Genomic DNA, 22334 nt, shown 5'->3' on the forward strand with positions numbered 1-22334 from the left:
ATCAAAGCTACAGTTGGACATTCCTTCGACATCTTATTTACCAATGCTTCTCATGCATTAGACTCCTTACACTGCTAGGACAGAGACCACTTCTATCTTTATTTATTATTGTTTTTTTGTTGTTGCATCCTTACCATCTGACACATGGTATGGATTCAACTAATGCTTGTTGAAAGAATGAATAAGTAGAAAGGTCTGTTCAGGCAGCAGGCAGATGTGGGCGAATTGAGCTGGACCCTAGTCCACACCTGGGGGAAAGCTAAGGTGTGGTGGCCTCAGCTAGAATTGAGGGGTGCAGAGATGAGCACATCTGCTACTGAGCCATCTGCAGGTGGCTGGAAGCATCACAGGATCTGATCTTTCAGGGCTGTGGGGCTTGCCCTTGCATGGCCTGGATTTGAAGCTGGAAGGGGAGAGGAGCTGAACTTGGGTATTACACCACCCTGGCTGCTCCCAGGCAAGTGACAGGTGCTACACTAATGCCTCCTCCCCCATTGCTGTCGACCCAGAGTCCTCTCCTGCCCAAAACACTAGCACTGTGCCTTCAAGGTCCATGCCAGGGGTTGGCAAGTGTTCTCCATGAAGTAAATATTGTGGTCTTTGCAGCCCATCTGGCCTCTGTTGCAACTACTCACCTTTGCCACCGTAGCATAAAAGCGCCGTAAATAATGCAGGAGCGAAAGAACAAGACTGTGTTCCAACAAAACTTTATTTACGGACATTGAAATTTGAATTTCATTTCATGTGTCACAAAACATTTTCTTCTTTTGATTTTTATCCCTAACCATAATAAAAATGTTAGGAACCACTTTTAACTGGTGGCCTGTTGGATTTGGCTCACGGGCTGTTGTTGTTTACCAACCCTCCCTGGTCTGTATACTTTTGTTCCAGATTCCACAGTGTCTTTTCTGCCACTTTGCAGGGTGATGGCTGGGTTCAAGCCCTCACTCTGTCCTTTACTCCTCATGTGAGGCAGGGAGCTCTACTCCATTGCTCAGGGCCCAGGTTCCATCAACGGATGGGTGATAGTGATGTCAGGTGTCATGTTGGGGTCTCTGTCATGCAGTGGGGGCTCCTGGAGGGACTCCATTCAGCTTTAAGGAAGACTCTGAGCTCAGCGTAGGATCATAGGGAGTTACTAATAACTGGAGAAACAGATACCAGACCTCTAAGCTGTGGATGCCCTCTGGGGTCTGGCTGACTTCCCATTCATCTGGAAGCTTCATATTCACACTTAGGACTGGATTTCAGCCATGTACTCATTCACTTGTCCTGCCAGCAAAACTATCCAAGATTACGAGGAATCCATCCTTTCTTTTGCACACTTTCTATCATGAAATAGGATTTGCCTCCATCAAGGCTGTGGAGATAAGATGTGGAGTGGGGTAAGGGATGTGGATAGTGTTACATCACACAGTGTGTGGGTGAAAATCACAGAGTACAGCTGATTTTAAAAACCTAACCAACCTGTTTTTTCTCTTATAACCCTGTTCTCGTAAATGACCCCAGTATGAACCCAACCAGGAAAGGTAGGTTTAGCCTGGACTCCGTTGCCTTCCTCCCACACAGATCTGTGCATTTTGCCCAGGACCATACTACCTCCCCTACGCCTTCTGCTTCGCACTCTGCCCTCCCTCACTTAGGTCACATTTTACCTCCCAAAGTCATCTCCCTAAAGTCATCTATCTGCCTATAGACATTCCCTGGTTTTTAAGTTATGATGTTTTCCCCATAAAAGAAAATCTGATTGTATTGCTTACGTAATGGAAATTCCTTAATAATTCCTTAATTCCTTTAGGCTTTAGATGGACGTAGGGATGTTTGCACAACAGTGTGAGTATGCTGAACATCTCTGCACTGTGCACTTAAAGATGGTTAAAATGGTTGATTTTATCTATTTTTAATAGATCCCACTGATCAGAATGCCCTTCTTGTAAAGTTTAGAGGGACCTCAGAGAACCTCGCATCCCCTGTGATCCATTCCGTACTCACTGATCTTAACCCTCACCAACCTGCTGATCCCATTTGCACCTTCTTGTCTAAATATGCATTTAGCTGATGCTTATTTTGTTTTTCCCTCTTTCCTGCTTCCTGAGAAAACCCAACCTTCAAGATCCAGGTCAATCAGATCTAGTCAGCCTTCCATCAACTTTTTCCTGTTGACTTCACTCCCTTCATGCAGGTAGAACTAAATGATTCATTGTTTAATGATAATATTGAATACTAGACTAGAGTGGGGGAAAGACTATTCATAAGCTGTATGTCAGATAAAAAGAACCACAGAGATATAAGCTCCTGTATGGCTGCCACCTGGTCCAGTAAGTGACGCCATGACTTTGCATTCTTCCGCATGACCTTCTCTAAACTTCTCCCCTCCCTCCCCTTTCACGTTGGAACCTTACTGGAAATTTTGCAATTGCCATACTGTTTACTTATTTTTTTTAGGCTTTTACCATGCCCATTTGTTTCCCCTCCAAATATGCTATTATGTAGTTGTACCTGATTTTGAGCTTTATATAAATGGAATCATACTGCATATTCTCTGTGGTTTGCCTTTTCCCCCTTGAAATGACTCTTCACTTAAGTGAAGAGACTCATTCACTTAAAAAAAAAATATTTCATTTATTTATTTGAGAGAGTGTGGGAGTGATTAGAGAGGAGAGGGAGAGGGAGAAGCAGGCTACCTGCTGAGCAGACAACCCCAAGCAGGGCTCGATCCCAGGACCCTGGAATCATGACCTGAGCTGAAGGCAGATGCTTAACAGACTGAGCCACTGAGGCACCCCCAAGTGATTTGTTCATTCTTTTGCACTTTTCTGTAATTCCTTCATTTTCACTGTTGTATACTTTTCCATTGGATGAATTATAGCACACTTGAGAAAAACCCATTTCTGCTGGTAATGGACATTTCTGTCACTTCCGAATTTCACTATTAAAATGTGTGCTGATGTGGCCAACTCTCTACAGGTGTCTTGTGACAATCGCAAGACTCTCCAGTATCTACCCAGAAGTGCAATTGCTGGGGTAGACTCACACATTACCTACAACTCTATCCATGACACCAAATAGCGATCTGGGAGGAGAGATTGCCCCATTTCCTTGCCTCATTTGTCAGGTTTTAATTTTTACTAATCTGGTGGTTGTGAAATGACATCTCATTGTGGTTTTATTTTATCTCTCCTTGCTGACTAGAGAGGTTGAGTTCGTTTTTGTATATTGATCGTTCATTCATTTTGCCTTTTCTATTGAATAGAATCTGTTTTGCCTATTATTCTACTGAGCTGTTTGTTCTTATTGATTTGTAGTTTATCGCATATTCAGAAAAGCAATTGGTTGTCAATTTCATATGCACAAATATTTTTCCTAGTTTTGGCTTCTCTTTACACCTCTGTATAGTTTCTTTTGATAAATTGAAGCTCTTCAGTTTAATGTAGACAATTTTGTTTATTTTTCCTTCATTGTATGTGTTTTTGTTTTTTTTTTTTAATTTGAACAATATGTTTTATTTAACCAATATATCCTAAACAGTATCATTTCAACATGTCATTCACATAAAGCAAATTGTTAACAAGATGATTTACATTTTTTCTTTCACACTGTTTTTGAAATCTGGTATATATTTTATATTTAAATTACATCTTAATTTGGTCAGTAGCCACATTCCAAATGTCCACTTCACATAACCTACATTGGAGAGTGTAGGTCTAAGCCCTTAACATAATCTCTGGATCTCGCATAATATTGGTTGATAACGGGGTTGTACAAAAGACTATAGCACAAATTTTGTGTCTTGTTTAATAAGTCTATTCTTAGCTTGAGGTCATAAAGCAACTCTTCTGTGTCATCTTCTAAAATTTCTATAGTTTTACCTTTACTCTCATAGTCTCCAAGCCTCCTGGAGTTGATATCTGTACCTTATGGGACAAGGACATCTCAGCTAAAACATTTTCCTATGTGGGTAACAATGATCTTGGAATCTACTCTTTCCCCTCAAACAGCTATACTGTTTTCATAGATGGAGGTTCTGATCTCAGGCTATCCATTCAGTTCCAATGTCCATCCGGTATTCATTCAAAGACATTGTGCTGTCTTTATTCCTAGAGCTTGATACCAAGTCTAGATATCTCATAAAGTAAGTTATATCACCGAATTTTCCTCTGAAATGTCTCAAGTGTTTCCGTTTCTTTGCTTTTTCATTCACATGCTATAATGTGTTGAGTTCCACCAAAAAAACCAACCCCCCCCAAAAAAACTTATCGTGATTTGAATTATACAATCCTAATGGTTGCTCTCGTAATGTTTTATAGGATGTACATAAATCCATGTACACTCATTTATTCACAGAATCCACATCTTATCCTTAAAGCTTTTCATAGCGCCTTATACGTAGCAAGTTTCTTGAGTAAATGAATACATGAATGAATGATCAAAGTCCTCTATTCAGCTGAGGTTCACTTTTAGATAAAATCCAAAATTCATAGCACCATGAATTCTTCATCTTTCGAAAGGACCTTTCACTCTGTAAAAGGTGAGGGAAAGGAGTATCTGTCATTATGTGAGCACCTACTATGTGCCTGGAATGATGCCAGGGACGAAGAGCCATTTTGCAATCTTGTAAAAAGTCAAACTCCCTCAGTGCTTTGAAAATAAGAGACAGTTTTCAAAAAAGGGGATGTGTAACCATCATCTCGGGGCTACGTGACTTGTGGAAGTCTCTTCCTTAAGCTTCCATGTGTGTGGGCTTTGTGAGTTACTCCCAGTGCCAACTTGCCCAAAACTTTGTGCTTGAGACCAAGAGTTTCCGAAGTTGGAAGCCTCATTAAACAAGGTTCACAAAAGACCAAGTGGTTTGGCTCTTAACATGTACACAAATTAAAGAGCCACTCCCTTGCAGGAAGTTGGTGTTTTCTCTGCCTGGGAAATCTTAAGAGAAAACACATATGCAAACAATTTAAAGAACACCATGTGTGTCAGGGGGTAAGATTTATTTACAGATTTTTTTAGTTCACTTATTGAGTATTTAGACACACAGACTTAATCCTTGGCAAACAAGAGGCCTTCTTGTTAAAAGGCACTGGGAACAAAAGCCACACCTCAGGCTTCACTCTCTGAGCTTGAAGATCCCTGCTTGTCTGGAAGCAGACAGATACCTGACCTCTGGGGTAGATAGAGTCTTCATCTGCAGTGAGAATGGAATAACCAGATTCATCTCTGATCCGGGCATGTGGTGGAGATGGGGTGACCTGGTAAGGAACAATTCCAAGAGTATGTCCCAGAAATCCTAGGCTGCTTGTGCATTCACTCAACAAACAAGGGACAGACAGCAAGAGCTATAGGAGGTCAGCAGTGGGGCAACAAGACCTCTGCAGGAGACCTGATCACCCTTCACAGCACCCCCTTCACCCCTCAGACAATTCCTCATACTGTCCAGGTCATTTCTTCACAGAGACTTGGGGGCATCTCCAAGGGGCTCAAATGGCATCTCTTCCTCGGGAAATTTACAAGTGGAAATTTGGGGCGATGTGCTATAGTCCCCACCATGGCAGCTGGTCTCAGGCTATAAAAGACAATCATCATCCCCCTCCTCCATGGCTCCTTCTAGATTCCCTTCTTCCTCAGACAGCACCTCCATCTCTATGGCTTACCTGCTGAGGTGACCCAGACATTCATCTTTGCAGGGTCTTGAGTTGGAGTCACATGCTCTGCTTACATTAAGCCTGCTGTGCTTCCATTTACAGTTAAAATAAGGAAAAGTATATCAGGAATCAAGGACCCAAATGAGTCAAGCATATGCCCTGCGACCTGTTGTGTAGCAGCAACATAGCACCCACCCCCTTGATTGGTCTGTAGTCCCGGCCAGCATGGTCCCTGCTCTTCTTGCCTAGCTGGACCCTCGGCATGGAGAACCATAGCCTGCAATTCAACAGTCCTTCTTTGGAGGATTGCCCTGGCTGACGAGGGCCACCATGCCCAAGGTGGTGTCTCCTGCCAGGAAAAGCCTGCACCTACTGGCTGATCACTGGTGAGGTGCAAAGACTGAGTTCCCATACCCCATCTCTGAGAGCTCTGAGGGCTATTGCGGCTTCCAAACTCCCTGTGGGGCTGACTGAGCCTTTGTCAAGACATAGTCACAGCTCAGCTGCTCCTTGGGCCCAATTCTTTCCTTACCCATCCTTCCACACATGCACTTTGGTTCTCACATCTAAGAAGGGTCGGTGGTAGCAATATATCCATGGAACAGCTCACCATGCATTTGTTCCTTCATTTATTCATCTACTAATTTATGGTGCGGTTGTTTATTAAGCTCCATCTGCATGTCAGGCCCTATACTGAATGCTGGAGGAATTCATCTGTAAGACGTGACCTCCCAGAGGAGATGGATGTATAAACAGAGAAGTTAAACCATGACAGGAAAAAGCTCTCGCAAAGTCACCTGTAGAAGCTGTAACAGCCTAGAAGGAGAAGTGATCACCTGCCTGGAGGAGGATCTTCTTAGGTGGAGCATTGTAGGTGGGATGAAAAGGCTCAGGAAATTCAAGATATGATCAAAACAAGACAAGCAGCCTAGAGAAGCCCACTATCTCTCTGCGGCATGATTTTTCCATAATGCTTCTAAGACTGGCTCTGGGGATGCTGGTAAAGTGAAAACAAAGGCCCTCAGGGGGTCTTGGAGGATTGTGTCTAGGAAGGAGACGTGCGGATGACAGGCAAGGGAGAAAGTGCTCAAGCAAAAGGCTGCCTAAAAAGTCATTATGGGCTTTTAAATAAATTCTCAATTATAATTATTCTAATGGCTTTAATAAGTCTGCAATTTGAAGCTATGATGTTCTAATGTGTCAGCTGTCGTTTGCCTCAGTGAAAAACTCTTTTTCCAACTGAAAGCCAATATTAAGAGGGCACCTGCCATGGTGAATTCTGCCGATTTTTCACTCAACAGAGGTTGGGACCTCTTATATCGTATTTAAACCCAACTGAGCCCCAGCTGTGAGGTATAGTTCACAGCCCACAACACTCCAAACAGGCTTCCCTGGGCTCTAGACCTCTGGGCCTTCAGGGACAACAGCAGAGATGTGCTGGGGGTATCGGTTATCGTTTAGATTTGGATACAAACCCTGCCTCTGCCCCGTGGTAGCTAGGGAACTTCAGGCGAACCCATTCCTTTCTCCAGGCCTCCATCTTCTCACCTGTAAAATGGGTGTAACAGCAAGGCCAACCTCACAGTGCTGGAACAAACAATCCCACACGGTAAAAGTCTCTACTTGCCCTTTTAGTTTTTGTTTTGTTTTTGTGTTTGCCATTAGAGCCAAACTCTTGTTTTTGCAGTTGAGGACAAAAAGATCGACCAGTTAGTTGTACAGTGTCACTTAGCCATGAAACTGCTAACACAGCACACCAGCAAGATGTGGTCAGAAGCCAAAACAATAGAAAGAGCTCCCTTTGAAGTCAGAGAATGCCTCTGGCATCTATCACCTGTGGGCTTGTAAGCTAGGTACTCGCAGGCACCAGGGCCCTGTCACCTGCTTTCCCACTCCCCGGCAGCTCTTTCTCCAGATCCTTCACGGCAAGTATGGTCAATTTATTCAGGACTCTGCTCCAAAGGTGACTTTATCAGAGAGGATACCCTGAGTATCTTCCTTCAAAGAGCCCCCCATCGCTGTCTATCTCCCATACCCCGACTTGTGGGCTTTCATCGTGCCCTTTGCCATCTGACCTACCGATTGGTCTATAGTTTTATTATCTGTCTCCTCTAATTAGAATGCAAACTCTCTGGGAACAGAGATAACAGGGGTTTTTTTTAACATTTTTTTTAAAGATTTTATTTATTCATTCATGAGAGACACAGAGAGAGAGAGGCAGAGAGAGAAGCAGGCTCTATGCAGGGAGCCCGATGTGGGACTCGATCCCGGGACTCCAGGATCATGCCCGGGGCCGAAGGCAGGCACCAAACCGCTGAGCCGTCCAGGGATCCCCCAGAGATAACAGTTTTATTCACTGCTCTACCTCCACATCCTAGAACAGCCCCTGGGACAGACTGGGTCCATAACACCTGTTTGTCTTTCAGAGGTTCGAGTGGACATTTCTCAATTTCTCCAAGCTTCTGCTTCTTCCTGGGAATGGAAGCATCTAGCATCCTAAGGGTTATGCAGGGATAGTTTATTTTAAATGCCCAGCATGGGACACGGCCTGCCATGCAAGAGAATATCAGTCTGATTATGATAATCAGACCCATCCAGCAGCCCCTGTGCTGGCACAGGCCTTTCTATTTGACCTTGCTGCAAAAGCCTTTGTCGAAGAAGGAGGATTTGGGCCAGCATTTCCCAGATCTGGCTGCAGATCAGAATCACCTGGAGAGCTTTGGAAAAACACAGCTGTCCCAGGCCTGCTGCAGTCATCCTGACCCATGTCTGCGATTTGGGTCAGGAAACCACGTATTTTAAATACTAGCATGGCCCTGACATTCCCCATTCAGGCAGGAGGCGACTCCAGAGAGGGATGTCCTGATGCCAGTGTTTCATGAGAGGTCATTTTCATTATAATAAGAAATACACACTTCCTGAACCAGGGAAGGGCTGCGTACCAAAAGCACGGTTATCAGTAAAGGGGAAAAGGAGTAAAGTGCTGCAAGAACTTGCTGGAAGGGAGATGGCCACATGGTCAGATTGAGAGCCTACCCCAGCCACACCTACAGTCTGGCAGGCACGTCTCTGCAGGCCACGCTGTCGGACTCAACATGATGGCTACACTTCTTTTTCGGTGTCGATGGTGTTAGGCAGCAGGTAGGCAGCGGATGCTTGCAAGGCTGTTTGCATTTCTGAGTGTTTAATCTTTTAATTATGACTCTTGGAGTTTTTACAACATAAAGCTAATAAGCAAACACATGGCCTCTTTCTTGAACTTCATTTCGTGCACAGAGTGTTTACACAACTGTGAATCCCCACGCTGGAAAATACTGGGGCCAAGAGGTAAACCCACTAGGTAAACAAACTGAAATCGCTCCATGTTTATAATAAAATAAGTGTATACAAAAGTAACAGGGTGATATTTTCCTAGTAATTATCTAGATGCGTGCTGTCCAACGCTGTCACCATTAGTCACATGTGGCTATTTAAATTTAATGAAAATCGAGTTAAAAATCCCGTTCCTCAGTTGTACTCACCCCATTTCAAGTACTCCATAGCCACGTGGGCCTGGGGCTCTGCCGTCAGACTGTGCAACTAGAGGCCATTCCCATCACCACACAGTGATCTGATGTACATTTTCAAGAAGTATGTGTTTTCGTCAGATGACAGCCAGGACGTAGGAATCTATAACACATGGCCTGAGCCCAATAAGTAGTAAAGCCCAAGAAAGGACAAAAGCACAAAATACTTGTGTCATTGAGAAACTTCAGTCTCAGTGAGTTTTTCTAATGTCTTTATTATCTTGGATATTTAAGAAGAAGCTGTCATTTTTTTTTTTTTTAATGAGTGGGAAATATCAGAAAGGGAAACAGAACATGAGAGACTCCTAACTCTGGGAAACGAACTAGGGGTGGTGGAAGGGGAGGTGGGTGGGGGGTGGCGTTGGGGGAGACTGGGTGACGGGCACTGAGCTGGGCACTTGACTGGATGAGCACTGGGTGTTATTCTGCATGTTGACAAGTTGAACACCAATAAAAAATAAATTTATAAAAAAATAAAAATAAATATAAATAAAGCACTGGGAAGGCGTAAAAAAAAAAAGAGGAAGAAGAAGCTGTCAGTTACTGATAGGAGAACATTGTTGAACAGATACATAAAAAGTGACTTCAGACAGATGTTTAGAAGTTTTCTCCCAAAGAATGGCTTTGCCTGTAGAGGTCATAGAAACATGGGACCCTGGTTCTGTGGCGTCTCCACTGAGAGGACGGCCGTACCGCTCACAGCCCTCAGAGAGCCTGGGCTGGATGGGAAGCATCCAGCATTAGGTCAGCATCTGCACTGCTCTCCGTAGGAAAGAAAACCATATTGAATTTGAGAGTTCTGATCTCCTGACCCCATGCTGTCTCTCTACCCCCCAGGGTAGAGACCTGCTGGAACTGGACAAAGGGGCCAGTGTACCCTCACATCTAAGCCTCAGGATCCAGCATTAAGATTGGCTGCGTGAAATTGGCTCAGTGATGCCACCTCAGAGAGCTGCAGTTTGCTCGTAGTGATGTCGGGGTGGTCATGGCCTATCTGATGGAGCTGTTTTAAGAGGGAAATGGGACAGTGCATGCAAAGCCCTGAATTCAGCCCCTGCCTTGTAGGACACATGTAATCCATGGTTTACAGTAATGTGTGCTTGCGCTTGTAGGTCAGGTGGTCCTAGGCACCAAGTCTCCATTTTGCTACTCATTACATTTTTTTAAAGGATTTTATTTATTTATTCATGAGAGAGACACAAAGAGAGAGAGAGAGAGAGGGAGAGAGAGAGAGAGAGGCAGAGACACAGGCAGAGGGAGAAGCAGGCTCCATACAGGGAACCAGATGTGGGACTCGATCCCAGGTCTCCAAGATCAGGCCCTGGGCTGAAGGCGGCACTAAACCCCTGAGCCACCCCGGCTGCCTTTTTTTTTTTTTTAAGGTCATTACATTTTTTGTGTTGATTTCCTCACCTGTAAACTATGAATGGAGCTCCCTCTGTGCAAGCCGTTTATGAGAAGCAAATGAAACGAAGCATGTCAAAGAGCAGCGATGCGCTGGACCCACAGAACTAGCTACCTCTCCCTTCATCTAAGACACATCATGACACACAACACAGTTTCATTTCCCAACCTTTATCCCTGTGAAGGTCAAGACTGGGCTGGACCATGGTTAACCGCAGATGAATTTCCCTTCCACTGTGAGCTGCATTTCGTCTCAGCATCCCTTCTACTCCCTGTAGGATGTGGGAGGATGTGGGTGGAGAGGCCATTCCCTGTCAGAGCGTCCCTGCTGGCTAAGAATACCTGAGAACAGCACAAAGATCGGCGGATAAGAACTGAAAACTTGAGTTGGGCTTGTTGCTTGATCTTTAACTTCTTACCCTGAGAGTGCCTGGCTCAGCATGAGGCTGAGTCCCTGCAGGAGCGGGACTTGCATGCAGGTGGGTGAGGCAGAGAGCAATTGAGAGAATCCAGAGCCGCCAGCTGGAGCAGCAGGTGATGGAGCTCTGGTCTGTTCCACCTTTCACCCCCAGAGTGCCAACCCTGCATATTTCCCTGGGCCTTTAATTACCCATGGGATTTCACTACACCCTAAGGCTGCATGGGGAGTTTCTAACTCCACTGCACAGGAATGGAAGCTGACCCTCACAAAGGTGGATGACTTTCCAGAAAGGCATGGCTGCTCAGTGGTCAAGCTGGAACGAGGCCCAGGAGGTCAGGATCCTTTGTTGGTTTGTTTCCACTGTAACCTCTCTCATGCTATCTCAAACTTCAGGATTCTTTGCAGGCTTCCCCACCCTTCCCCTGTCCGACACCAGCTGACCTCTCCTCACAGAACACCTACCCGCACTTACTCTACCTTCTCTAATATCTCACCTTTACAGTGGAGCTGAAAGAAATGTATCTTGACCAAAATAATTCTCTCCAAAGGCTTGATGACTTATAGTTACCAGCTTAGGAAGGTTTTGAATGAAAAGTTTGGTTTATTTTAATCATATCCCATCATGGTGAATTCATACACTTGCTGACACAGGTCCTGTGTCAAGAGGCAGAGTAAGAGGCACAACTTTGCCCCTCTTGGCTGGTGATGTTGGGGTGTCTTCCCAAACCTGAGTCTCAGTCTCTTCGTGTATGAAATCAGAGTCCTGTGCCTTCAGAGAGCTCCAGGCCTAGGCTTCTGAGGCCCTTGGAGATACAGGCAAGCACCAGGAACCTTGAAGAGCAGGTTATCAGGTGGCTCAGTTGGTTAAGCATCTTCCTTTGGCTCAGGTCATGATCTCAGGGTCCTGGGATAGAGCCCTGCATCAGGCTCTCTGCTCAGTGGAGAGTCTGCTCCTCCTTTTCCCCTTTCCCCCTGCTTGTGCTCACTCTCTCTCATGTTCTCTCTCTCTCTCAAATAAATAAATAAAATCTTTAATAAAGAAGAACATTTTTTGAAAAGCAGGTTATCTTGTCCATCCTCTTCTCCCTAGTTTTATATAAGATGTTCCTGGATTTGAAGACAGTACCAAGACACAGCATGAACAGCCTCCTTGACATCCTGTCTCAACTGCCTCTCTGGGGAGCTCTGGGCAAGCAGACCTCAAGAGTCTTTCCCCCTTGGAAATCCCTAATAATTCTCTCTTTCTTTCTCCTCCAGGGGGATTTCTCATTCTCTTCTGGACCAGATCCAAAGATTTTTTACTGCTAAAAATCCTGAACATTTATTTCCATATCATTCCTGGAAAGAGCCTACACATGTCCTTCTAAAGCTGAGTGGCATAGTGACTCTGTGTTTCTAGCATGTCTTCAGTTTTTGACGGAGCCATGATGAAGCCCTGAGGCGATGCAATCAGCCTATAATGGAGAAGAGAGAATGAACTGTAATGGGGAGGATAAAACATAAATTAACCCTTCAGTTCTGTTGTCTGTATGCGCGCGCGCGCGCGTGTGTGTGTGTGTATGAGCCAGGGGCAGATGAGCACAATTCAATACTCTTCAAACACGCATCAAGCACCTCTCATGATAGATGTATATTCCCACATTGCTTTATGGTTTACAGAGCATAGTTCAGGTTCAGACACTGAATTAGCTAAGGTTCTATTGGTGACAAAAATCTAGAACCAGTACTGCTCAACTCATTAGAAAAATAAATGTGTGTATGTGTTTCTCTCTGTATGTGTGTATGTTGGGTGGGGTTCACCAGAAGGATACTGGGGCAGTTCAAAGAAACAACAAAAAATGTAAACATATTAGACACAGAGAGTAGGAGCCGGAGGACTTTGAGATAGAATCAGTCAGACCCTGACTGACCCTGACTGATTCTATGCAACTGGTAGAACCATTCTAGATCTTTATAAGACGGGGTATCATGGCATAATAAGAAATATATATATTTGGTTTCTGACTCTGGTTACCAACATAGAGCTTCAAAATCCCTCTGCGATGGCACAGCTCCTCTCCACAGGAACAGAAACTCCTGTGCTCTAGACTCGTCTAGACCTCGCCCTGTGTACCTCTTCCCCTGACTGTTCCTATGTATGGGTATTACATCCTCTATAAGAAACTGGTCAGTAACTGTTTCCTGAGTTCTGTGAGCCATTCCAGCAAATTACTGAGACTGAGGATGGGTGGTAGAAAAAGCTCATTTCTAGCCAAGTTGGACAGAAGTTGTGGGAACCCCAGGGGCTCCACTGATTATAGTTGGCGTGTGAAGTGAGGGGCAGTGTTATAGGGTTGAGCCTTCACCTGTGGGATCTGCAGTATCTCTGGGCAGTTAGAGGCAGATCATAGCACACCCAGTTGGTGTCCAGCAAGAACCAGAGAACTGTTTGTAAAGCCATCCACAGAGTTAAGTCTGCAGAAAGGCACATCGTCCAGAATTAAAGACTATTGGGGGAAAACCCCAGGAGGGAATTCAGGATAAGATGGTATAAATATAGCCCAGGGAGCAAGAAATGAAACAGCCTGCCCAGGCATCATAGTCACAAAGTGTGTGGCCTCTGCTCTTGCTAACAAAGATAATATCACTACACACATTGCTGAGATGTTTTGCAGACCTGGGCCAGGGTAGGGAAAGACCACCTGACCAAAATCTTGATAAAACCAGAAGGACAGGCACCAGAAAGACAAATCAGTCTTGAAGTTTACCCAATCCCTGACCAATCAGAAAAACCTACAACCCCCAACCTTCTACCTCTGAATTTTGCCCTTAAAAATCCTCACTTGCAAGCCATCGGAGAGTTTAGAACTTAGAGCATTAGCTACCTGTGCTCCTGGGTGGCACCACACCAGTAAATAGCCTGTCTTTCTTCACAGCAAAAGCCCAGTGTCAGCTTTTTATTGGCTTAGTGCGCATCGGGTGGACGATCTCGTGTTAGGTTCGGTTACGCTTGGTTTGGAGAAACCCACCATTTGGGAGCCAGAGTATTGAGAGTAAAGAATCGTAGATAGCAATCTACTTCAGTATTTAATGCAGGGAATTGGTTCCACCAGGGGTAGAACAGTGGAGAATCCAGAGGGCAATGAGTCCACCTAGACTAATAATAGTGAAAAGCCTACCTCTCTTCTGCCGGGTAGAAAACAGGGGGAGATGGTGATTCTCCACATTGGAGGTGGGGACCCTGATGGGGGCTGTATCATCAGATGCAGGGACAACAGGGTGAGAGGCCCTCAAAATGCCCACACAAGAGATGAGGCCACTGCCAAAGACACAGCAGAAATAGGAAGGTGCAAGAAATACCCGATCCTCCCCTTTCTCTCGCCCACCAGCCTTCTGCTGGTGTTTCCCAGAGGCAGCTGGCATGGGAGGCTTAAAGCCCAGTCCCCTGCATACAGAGCAGAGGGACAGATCTGGGAGGAGACAGGCACATGACCAGCCTGGAAAGCTCGGCTGTCCCGGCTCCTTAGAGTGACTCTGGTCAGCCTGTCTCAGGGCCTGACTGGTTCCCTTCAAGGTGCAAGTTCCCTAGCCAGGGATGTGAGGGCCCCAGCTTGGTTCAGATGATTTGTCTGGATGCTTAGCTGTGGCCAGGGCCCTGGCGCACAAGGGTTTTGTTTCTGTGTTTGTTTTTGTTTTATTTTATTTTATTTAAATTTGATTAATTAGCATATAGCATATTATTAGTTTCAGAGGTAGAGTTCAGCGATTCAACAGTTGCATAGAACATCCAGTCCTCATTGTATCATGTGTCCTCCTTCATGCCCATCACCCAGTTGCTCCATCTACCCTCACCTTCCCTCCAGTGACCCTCAGTGTGTTTCCTAGAGTTAAGTCTCTTAAGGCAGCTGTTAAGACCCCCTTCCACCCCATACAAGGTCACTTGATGGCCCTGGAGATGGCCTTTATTTTCAGCTCTACTTTGCAAAACAAAGACACCGTAAGTCATGGCTTTCTGCTTCACTGGCTGAGGGACCTCGGGCTTACAATGTGACCTCAGTGCTGTCATTTTGTAAGGAGAGTGGCTATATTCACCTCCTAGCCTTGTTGGGAAGATGCGATGAGAGACGAGCACGCACACATCCCTGACAAATCTGGTATTCACAATCACCTACTCCCAGCAGAGCAGCTGCTTCTGTTTGCATGCCATGACCCAGTTAATTCATGGAAGGTTTCAGCCAGGTCAACGAGAGCCTCTCCATCTCATCAAATAAGCCTGTTCTAATGTAAAAGGTCACCCAGACCAATCAGCGTTACATGGGAAGACAGATTCCAGACCTTCCAATCCATGCACGCTCAACACAGAGTAGAGGTAGAGGGGAAAGTGGTTCTTGGAGAAAGAAAATAAATTATCTTACTCTTTTTTGTGAATAAAGCACAGATATACATATGGACCAGAAACAAATACGAAGCCTACCTTTGACAATAAAATTCCATGGTGGGGAAGTGGGGATTGGGGGAAGACATCCAAAAGCCTCCCTAAGCAGGCAAATGATGTGTCCTCGGGTCTCTCTGGATTTTCTAGAGAGTTTGGGAGAGAGGTGACTTAGCCTCTGACCTGAGAGGAGCATGGGATACAGCAGACTTGGCATGGGCCTCCACATTAGATCAAAGCAATTTAAAGTCCCTGCTGCATCATTTCCAGGGCACACACCCTTGGGAGTTGGGGTGGTGATTTCTTCTCCCTGAAGCATGGGAGTGAAGGGAGGTGAAGCCTGCCAGGCACTGGAACTGGCATGTTACTGCCGCTCCGTGTCTGCTGCTCAGGTCAATCCTATTTTGCTCAAGGCCAAGTGTGGGGGCTGTTTCCTCATTCTTGAGTTTCACTTCATGCCCGTCTCCCATCTCCTGACCCTGTACTCCCCTCTCCCATCATGTGCCTGACGACTTTTCCCTGGATCTGATCTTCTCCCAATGAATAAGATGCACATGGCCTCAACCAGCCTTGTCCAATGCTGGGCCTGGCTTGTGTGCCCCTTGAGCCTTTTGTGGGAAGATTATACGGTCTGTCTGTCCCCGAGTCCTGTTTACTCACCCTTACCTGTGACACCGAGGCCATCAACAATGATCTCTGTTGCTCCCAGCAACAATTACCCTATGTGCCTCCATGGTGGTTCTGGCTCACCAGTTCTGAAGCAAGGCACCCTCTCTCCCCGGCAGCCTCAGAGCGTGGTGTCTGTGGTTTGGCCCCATCTGGGCTAACTCTGCATTCTCTCATTCTCTGCCTCGCAGCTACCCTTCTGGCACAATTACAAGTGGGACTCTGAGCAAGACAAGGGTCAGGTGAGCTCATGTCATTCTCCGCAACCTCTCGGGATTTGTCTCCTCCACAGATGACTGCCTCTGCTTTGTCTCAGGTCACCCATTGGCTTCGCCCACACCCCAGCCTCTGAACCTCTGTGGATTTGGTGTTTGCATTCATCCACTCATTTAATAAATGCAAACATTTATTAATCACCACCCTAATAAAGTACTGCAAAGCGAGCAGCTTATATATATATAGCAGAAATATACTCTCACACTTATGGAGGCTAGAAGTCTAAAATCAAGGTGTAGCAGAGCCCTACTCCCTCTGAAGGAGTCTTCCTTGCTCCTCCCTAGCTTCTGGTGGGTTATTGGCAATCCCTACAGTCTTTGATCTGCTAATGCCTCACACGGCTATGCACCTCCTTCTTTACATGGCTGTCACCCTGTGGGTCCCTCTGTCTCTTCACAAGGCCTCTGTCCAAATTCCCCTCATTTTAGGAGAGTCGAGTCACTGGATTGAAGCCCACCTTAATCCACTATCAATTTTTTAGAAATATTTTATTTACTTATTCATGAGAGACACACAGAGAGAGGCAGAGACATAGGTAGAGGGAGAAGCAGGCTCCATACGGGGAGCCCAATGAGGAACTTGACCCCAGGACCCCAGGATCACGACCTGAGCCACAGGCTCAACCCCTGAGCCACTCAGGTGTCCCAATCCACCTTAATTCGATGATATTTACCAAGACCTCATTTCTGGATAAGGCCCATCCCATTACACAGGGGAGGGGTTAGGATAGCAAGACAATGGGAATGTGTTTATGGGAACACAATTCAACCTATAACATCGAGGGTTTGGCAAGTCTTGTGTTAGGCACCAGCGTGGACCGGATGAGTCTACACCTTCAAGGTACATTCAAGCCACAAGCCTCATCAAATCGACTCTTTTCTTTCTATCCAGTTAGATTTCCCAGGCTTCACTGCCTGGATCTCCGGCTTTCTCTTTCCTCTAGAGCTAAATTTCCCAGGATTCTTTTTATTTTATATTTTTCAAATTACCACAATATCCGTGTCCAATCCCTAGGAAATAGGAAGTTTCGTGTAGTCGTGTATCTGTGCAAACATCTGAAGAGGCAAGGCCGACCTGCCGGCTCAGGGTTTAATAAGAAGAAACAGGAAAGGAATTGAATTAAAGGGAACAAGAATAATCACCCATCTCAGGTTCTCTTTGAAAAAAAAAAAAAAAAAAAGATTTCAATCATTTTCAGGGGAATCCTTTTTCCAATTCAACAGCTCTACTCAGTTTTCTCCTCCGGAAACTGGCAGAGGCAACAGATTCCCAGAGAAGTGAGTTACAGTGAGGGCTGGCAAACTTTTTCTGGGCAGGGCTCTGTGGGCCATCGGATCTTTGTCACAAGCACAGCTACGCAACCCTGCCATGTAGTGAGAAAGAGCCGTGGACTGTATATGTAAAGGAGTGGACGTGGCTATGTTCCAATGAACATTTATTTATGAAAACAGGTGATAGGCTGGATTTGAGGACCGGAAAGCACCCAGAATGGAGCCCGGAGCAGGTGGCTGAACTACATCTGCACAGCCGGTTGTAGCTGGCACATATCCCGCCAGGGTTGTCTCTGCTTCTCTGACCACCTGTTCTGCACATTCTCTAAGAAAGTCCTCTAAAAAGAAAAAAAGAAAGAAGAAAGAAAAAAAGAAAGAAAGAAAAGAAAAGAAGAAAAGAAAAGAAAAGAAAAGAAAAGAAAAGAAAAGAAAAGAAAAGAAAAGAAAAGAAAAGAAAAAAAAGAAAGTCCTCTTTCATAATGACCTGCACTCTGTCTCCTGTGTCCCCGTGCCCTCCTTATGGGTCCTGGGCCTAGAGCACAACTTCCAACTTTGTCGCACCCAGAAACCCTTTGGATATTTGTGTGCTCCTGAGTCTTCTCTCCTTCAAGCAAAACCTCTTGAGTTCTTATGGTGATTCCTTGGCCAGCATGGTTTTAATTTCTTTCCTTTTTCAGATCACCTTTGGCTTTTTTTTTTAAATAATAAATTTATTTTTTATTGGTGTTCAATTTATCAACATACAGAAAAACACCCAGTGCTCATCCCATCAAGTGTCCCCCTCAGTGCCCGTCACCCATTCACCCCCACCCCCCGCCCTCCTTCCCTTCCACCACCCCTAGTTCATTTCCCAGAGTTAGGAGTCTTTATGTTCTGTCTCCCTTTCTGATATTTCCCACACATTTCTTCTCCTTTCCCTTATATTCCCTTTCACTATTATTTATATTCCCCAAATGAATGAGAACATATAATGTTGGCTTTGTGGGACGTTGGCATGGAGTGTGTTTGAGCCGCTACCTCACAAACTTGCCTGCAGGGCCAGGTGACTGGCTTCTGGGAGACTTAGGCTCCTCACCTGGCAGCAGGAGAAAGATGCCGCTCTTTGGGGCTTTCTGTCAACAGGAAGCAGGAGCTATTTGCCCTGAAGGTGCCTAGCATTCTGTGGGTCCTAGGTAAATGATTAGCATCTTATCCTGGGGCACCCCAGGGCAATGGTCAAGGCAGATGAGGAGGGATGTGACTCCTGAGATGGTACAGAGAGTGGGGGAGATCAGCCTGACATGTAGAAATGGCCTTCATAGTCATGATACAGACCCAGGGGAGGTAAAGCCAGGCAAGTGGGAGATCTCTGCTGAGTCCACCGCGTGTACTTCGCAGGGCATGTCTGGCATGTATTACCAAGCTGTGCAGACATGCAACAAGCCAGCAAAGGCTGGGACAGAAAATTAGGGCATCGGGGACCCTATTAAGGAGATGGTCTCCTGGTCATTCTTCCTTTAAAGGAATAGAGCAAAATCTCAACCTTGCCCTTCACTCTGGGAAGTCTTAAGCTCACTTGTGTCTCCTCCACTGCGCTTATTCTGATCTTAATGAATTCCGCTTGCAAGGTATATTTGATTAGAAGAGTCTAGAAAGGTCTGGGCTGGGTTGGGGTTAGAGAAGGCCTTGGGTCTGTGTGTGTGTGTGTGTCTGTCTCTGTCTCTGTCTCGGTCTCTGTCTCTCTCTTTGTTCCCCCCCCCCCCCCCGCCCCGCCGCTTTCCCACACAGATCTGACAGGTCCGAAACCATTTATTTTGTTTAAAAATAAAAAATAAAAACTCTACACTCCCCTTCCTCCCTCTGTTAAAACAGAGGCTTTGCAAACCACCTGTCCACCTGTCCAGATTCTGAAGCAATCACAGGGACTGGGTTCCGTCTCGCATGATTTTAGCAATGGATGCTTTGCATTGCTAATACTCTCAGAACAGGGCTGGCTCTGGGTGATACAAACTGCCCAATTTCTCCAAGAGAAAAGAATTAGTGACCACTGCCCCAACTTTGCCTCCCCCTCTATGGAAGGAAAGAAAGAAAGCATTAACTGCCCCATGTTAAATCTAGTAAACACCAAACTCCATTCTCCTGGTGCTCCAACTTTGCGTTTATCCTTCTCTTGGTCCCTCTCTTGATAGATACAATCAATGAAAGGATTCTAATTTCATGTATTTTTTTTTGTCACTTAAAAATATGAGTTGAGGGAAGCCTGGGTGGCTCAGTGGTTGAGCGCCTGCCTTTGGCCCAGGGCATGATCCTGGAGTCCTGGGATCGAGTCCCGCATCACGCTCCCTGCATGGAACCTGCTTCTCCTTCTGCCTATGTCTCTGCCTTTCTCTCTCTGTGTGTCTCTCATGAATAAATAAATAAAATCCTTAAATAAAAAAAAATATGAGTTGAGAATCTACTGTGTGCAAGGTCCCATGCTAGAGATAAAAATATGAAAATATGATCTCGGGCTTATACAATGTTATAGTTCGATTTGGTGATAGATGCATAAACACAAATTGTGATGTGACAAGGTATTAATGAAGGTAGGTGTTTGTGATATTGGGACCATAGGAGAAGAAACCCTTATTATTGGCAGGGATGGAGAAGCCCGCATGCAAGGCTCCACCCATGAAGGAGGCAGTGCGTGTGCTGAGTTTCCTGAGCAGAGATGCTTGTCAATGCTTGAAATGAGCATTAGAGCTGAACATCCCTGACCTGAGGATCATGATTTTCATGATTCATGTTCTCAGGAGATGCCTTTCATGGAAAATGAAAACCAGACTGGCTCCTGGTTGATCTCCTGATTAGCACTCTGTGGACATGCTGTGGGGTCTGATGTTTAATCTAGATTATCCCCATGCATTCATGATTTTTATTGAGAACTCACAATGCCAGGCTCTGTGGTAGGAAATGGAGATATCCTGATATCCGTTTGGCTCCTCTGGAAGCAGATGCTGAGGCTGAGTTTGAGATCCAAGATATTTATTTGGGACCAACACCTATGAAAGGAAGGGGCAGGAAGAATTTGAATTAAGAGGCAGACAAAATGAAGCTCCGTCTACCTCGGCACTAGTAACATCTGAGGTCAGATCATTCTTTGCTGCGGGGGGCAGTCCCCTGCCTTTGGCAGCATCACTGGCCTTCACTCACTCGATGCTGGTGGCACCTCCCGAAGTTAGGATAACAAAGCATGTCTCCAGAATTGCCAAATGTCCCAGCAGGGGGACTGTGCACAATCATCCTTGGTTCAGAGCCACTGGATGTTGGACGCTTGGGCAAGAATCATCCATAAAGTTGCTCCAAGGTGGGCTGCAATGTCCAGGACTACACGGCCTGTCCCTCTTAGTCACTGGAAGGAGTGGCCTGGCACAGAGCTGACAGCCACACTCCCCATGGCCAAGCAGCATGTCCCTCATTCTGTAGAGGGAACGTGTGTGGCATCTCTCCTGTCTACCACGGTCCATTCTTGCACTCCCCAGCTTTACTCAGCTCCTCCAGGGACTCAGCTTGCCTGTTGTTTCAAGGGGCAATTTGGAAGAAGGAGGTTAGTGGGATGGGCCACAGCCCCTGCCTGCCATGGGGGTTGGAATCAGGGCCACAGAGGATATTCATGCCCCTCCCCTGCTGTCCATTCTAGATTCCCCTCATCCTCAGTGACCACCCAACCCCAGCTGGTAATGAGTGATAAGAGGTGCTGCCCAAAGCTCTGCTCATTGTCAGAGATGTCTCTTGTTATTGTCCTTCAAGGCAACTGCTGGGTGGGACCATGGTCCATGTTGGTCTTGTACCTACATAACAATGGGCTCATTCATACCAAGCTCAGATTTTTCCCCTCCCCTTCTGCTGGCCATACAGCATCCCTGATGCAGGTGTGCACATGAGAGGGGTGTGACAGCAGCAGCACCATGGCAGTCTACACCACCTGCTTGAGCTCTCTGGTGCTGCTCCTGCTTGGGATGCATGTCTGGGATGCATTACTTCCATCTCCTAAGACATTGATGCTCCTTTTGACCAGCTTATTATTGACTCAGTGGTTGTGACTGTATCCAGCTCAAGATGGGCGGTTCCATCCACACAGTCACATGGAGTGTCCGGGTCATCATTCTGTCTTTGCCAAGAACCAGTGACATGCTGGAGCTTTTAAAAGACATAGGATTCTCTAGTGTAGATGACATGGTGGACTTTGACTAAAATCTGGTGCTCTGCCCCCTGGAGCATGCCATGGGATGCAGGTGGCCTCTCTTCCCATCATGATACCCAACAGTACTGGGGCTGTGGGTCCTATGACTCATGAGGCACAGCTCCTTGCACCCATGCCTGGACCTGCCACAGAACCCCTTTTGTGCTCTGTCCCCACTCATGTCACTCAGTCCATGCATCAAAGTACCATCCTACACATGGCTGGTGCTCCAACAAGAATGTAAAGGGGCCCATCAGGTGCTATATTTCCTTATTTGCAGAAGGAGGTGCAAGATGAAACCATTTTTACTTTGCAGATGATGCCCAGGCATGTCCCTGGCCACCTTTTGACCTATAGATGTTATATGATTTTTGGTATTTATCCCATTTGTAGCTATGAGATTATACAAAAGGATGTGCGTGAATGTCACTGATGTCCTTGGTGTCAAGGGCACCCCAAGGCTCGTGAGAAGGTTCTGATGT

This window comes from Canis aureus, chromosome 14 (assembly GCF_053574225.1).
Source record: "Canis aureus isolate CA01 chromosome 14, VMU_Caureus_v.1.0, whole genome shotgun sequence".
In the NCBI taxonomy this organism is placed as follows: Eukaryota; Metazoa; Chordata; class Mammalia; order Carnivora; family Canidae; genus Canis; species Canis aureus.